The 3,656-nt window shown below is 39.1% G+C and overlaps 1 long non-coding RNA gene across 1 annotated transcript; it reads right to left on the reverse strand.

Moving 5' to 3' along the window:
* Window positions 1-439: 439 nt before the first annotated feature.
* Window positions 440-1,259, reverse strand: LOC141371267 (uncharacterized). Its single transcript, XR_012376075.1, has 2 exons — window positions 1,201-1,259; window positions 440-951 (listed from the first exon to the last, which is right to left on the reverse strand). It is a non-coding gene; the product is annotated as an uncharacterized lncRNA (long non-coding RNA).
* Window positions 1,260-3,656: the final 2,397 nt, after the last annotated feature.

Genomic DNA, 3,656 nt, shown 5'->3' on the forward strand with positions numbered 1-3,656 from the left:
TTAATTCAGTAAAAGATTTTTGAAAAGGATATTAAGTTGCTCTCAGATCTCTGGGAAGATCAGATAATGAGGCTTTTGAGCAGTGAAACCAGTCCTCTGGGAAAAAAAATCTTTCTTAATTTCTGTGCTATTTACAAGTAATGATTATAGACATAACACACTTTTAAATTTAATCTGTATTATTAACATTTTTCCATAACTTAAACTCTAGACAGTCAACAAAACAATAAATCAAGCCCTACTTTGTGGTGTTTGCCAATTTCCGTGGTGTAAATATTCCCATCATGACTGATTTCAAGCTCCTCATGTGATGTCACTGAACACGGAATTGGGAAGAGATGTATCATACAGATATAATAGATGTAAATAACCTTAAGTCCATAGATAACAGTAAAATGTAGAAAAATAATTAGGAAGTAATGAGTTTTGAGTATTTACCTTTGTTTTATATATAATTTATTTAGCTATGTATAAGTTTACATAATTTAATATTTAGTATTACATTTAATGGTTGATGACTGGCTCACAAAATTCTGGCAACTTAGCAGTGACATTTTACAAGCTGGTATGATGGTCTCTCGCACACCATTGCTTTGGGGCCACCCAGCCAGGAAACAGCACACCAAATCACCCACAGCACCACTCCATGGAAGATAGCACTGCACATGGAATAGCTGATAGCAGGCAGAATCACTGGGCACAGGACCTGTCAAGCTGGGCCAGGAGGGTTCTGCCAGAACTACTCCCCTTGTTGTTTCAGGAAATGGCTGCAGTTGACATCTGTCACCATGACACTTGTGTCTTTGTGTTGCTCACTCCCAAGACTTTGAATTGGTAGAGGCATCTGATTGGTAGCTCTCACGTAGGTGCAAGAAATCTGAAAAAAGAACTACAATATTTCGCATTTTCAGCTTAGTTGGCGTCAGGCTCCATGTCATAAAATGAGGGGTTCTACAAATACAGAAAAAGAGTTCAGATATTGGGTACAAAAAGAATAACAAGCTTCTGCTCAACTCTAAATTTTACCCCTTTGACTGCCTAATAACAGCATACAATCTACTTCCCATACTCAAAACTTCCCAAAGTGGAAAGAAGCAAGGGAGAAAAAGGAGGGAGAGAAAGGAGAAGAATCTTAGAAGAAGAGAAATGATTCCAATTAACATGATGAGCAAGCCCCAGGACAATGGAAAATGTGTTCACCTCCTTTGCCAGAATGCTCAACCCAGTCTCATTAGTAACCGCATCCAGTTCCAAGTCAGAATCCCAGGATGATGTGCATTCCTTTTCTAGTTTCATCACCATCCCATCTCAATATTCTGTAATCCATGGACTAAGTTGTAAAGTCAATCACTAGATTAATTTAAAGTCAGTAGAAAATAATGGGGAAAAAAGACCTGCAGAGAAAATGGAACTTAGTTAAAACGTATAGATACATACCTGACTTAGGAAAGAAGAAACTAATCCTTGTTCATATCACGAATCATGAGGCAAGGGTTGATGTTACGATTTTCCTCCTCTACTACATGTTCCACATTCCCTTTGCCTTCAGCTGGTTAAGGTTCTTAACCCAAAGGGATTCAAACCAATGGTCCTGAAAGATCTGAGCCCTTAATGGTCCAGCATATTTGGGTTTTTATAATTTTCACCACTGTTAAAGTAGTATTAGGAGGTGATCTGCTGTATCCTCAAGAATCAGTGTATACTCTTCCCTCACTCTTTATCTCGTGGCAACCTTATTTTACTTAAGTAGGAGTAAGTAGTCAGGGGTATTTGCCCCATAAGACAATGTAATACTTTGTTTTTGAACTATTATCCAGTGGCATGAGAAGCCCAAGTTGGCCATGTGACACTCTCAGTTTATAATTCAAGGGAATCTATGGTTTACCTCTAATGGAAACATTCTTTCCTTGGGTACTAAGACCTCTATGCCAGAGCCCAGTGTCACTGGGAGAGTAAGAAACATTTTGCAGATGGATCATTAGGGGTAATAGTGAAAGATTCCACTCTTACTTCCTCTTCTTGGTTCCCAAATCCATCTATTCAAGCTGTGGGAGAATTGGTTGTTGGTTAAAAACATTTGTTACATCCCATAAGAGAGCACAACAATCTGTCAAGGACAGATATTATTATTCTACTGTTCAATAGGGCCAGCTACTTCTGAGTGATGTCTATAAGATAAGTGAATCCCATGGCTTTCAACTCACTGTCTTACCTCTTTTTCTAAAAAGGAGATGAAATTTTTGATAATGTGCTTCCTTTTTCAAGACATCTATCAGCTTCACTGACAATACAGGTTAGTTAACAGTGATGTAAAAAGAATCATTAACCCTGCATCTGTTAGGGTTGTTATGATGCCTCTTACCTCTGTGGTCCCTCAGGGGTGGATATTGCTTTATGGTGACTTGTTGGTATGGAGAGGTTCACAGGGGATGCTACAAGAGCTCTGAATGTGGCCCTTCCTGCCATAATAGCTCTTGCTCTTGCCATGACAGGAGTCAGTGTGGAGATCCTTTCATATTTTAAGTTCATCAGATCAAAATTTTATTTCTCATTTTTTATTTATTCGATAAATACTTATAAAGGCATTGTTCTGGTTGCTTGCAATGCAACGAGGAAAAAAAACCAGACAAAAATCCCTGCTTTAATGGAGCTTATGTTCTAAAAGAAACAGACAATAACTGACTGACTAATATAGTACACTAATAAGTCAAAGAAGGGGGTTAAGGAATTCTAGATGGAAAGGTGTTTGCATTTTTTATAGGGTGGTCAGGGATGGACTTACTTGAGCTAAGATTAAAGCAAGCAAGGGAAGGAATCCCATCGTGTTCTATGAACCACAGTTTCATTCAGGAATTAGAGTTAGTTCTGAACCAGTTTCCAATAACCTTCCAAACATCTTTACAGTATATTCTTACACTGATCAATGACTTGCAAGTCCAGGAGGAAGATACACGGTACGGACATGTGATGTTGCTATGGGTTCTTCCTCCAAAGGTTCCTGCCTCTCTTTCAATGCACTCTGGATCATTTAACTGACTCAGCTCAGGAGTCAGATGAGTGGCCTGAGTCCCCACTATCAAAGCTCACAGCAAATCTCTGTTGACCAGATAGAACTTTTGGTTATTTAGATCAAGTAGGCCTTTAATGGGCTGACTGTCTGATTTGGTTCTAGGGACCCAATATTCAAATAGCTGCTAGCAAAGATTCCTGTAAGGCTCATTCTATTTATCACTCCCATTCTGCTGCCACATACACCTTCCCAGGTGATACTACACTGGGACCTTGGTACTCCCTTTGTGAGTTCATTGGGGAATGAAATCAAAGGCTCATTTCAATCACTACATCCCCCAGCTACACAGAACAGCCAGTACAATGTTTATTCATTTGTTTTTCAATGTTGACACAACTCTCACCAAGGATTATCTTTTGGACCCCCTCAAGGGACACAGTTAGGAGTTGGGAGTACAGCCTCTGCATGACCAATCCACTTCAACATTTTTATTTCCCTACTATTTGGATTTCTTCCTTGACATTATATCAAGCAATTTCAGATATCTAAACTTTATTTAGCCAGGTTTCAGGCAACCAGCTAGGTAATCCATTAGAAACATTCCCAGCTGCTTGAGGCAGTGCACCCAATAAATTCAGTCTGACCA

This window comes from Callorhinus ursinus, unplaced genomic scaffold (genome assembly GCF_003265705.2).
Source record: "Callorhinus ursinus isolate GAN/ISIS: 27379988/994484 unplaced genomic scaffold, GSC_fseal_2.0 scaffold63, whole genome shotgun sequence".
In the NCBI taxonomy this organism is placed as follows: domain Eukaryota; kingdom Metazoa; phylum Chordata; class Mammalia; order Carnivora; family Otariidae; genus Callorhinus; species Callorhinus ursinus.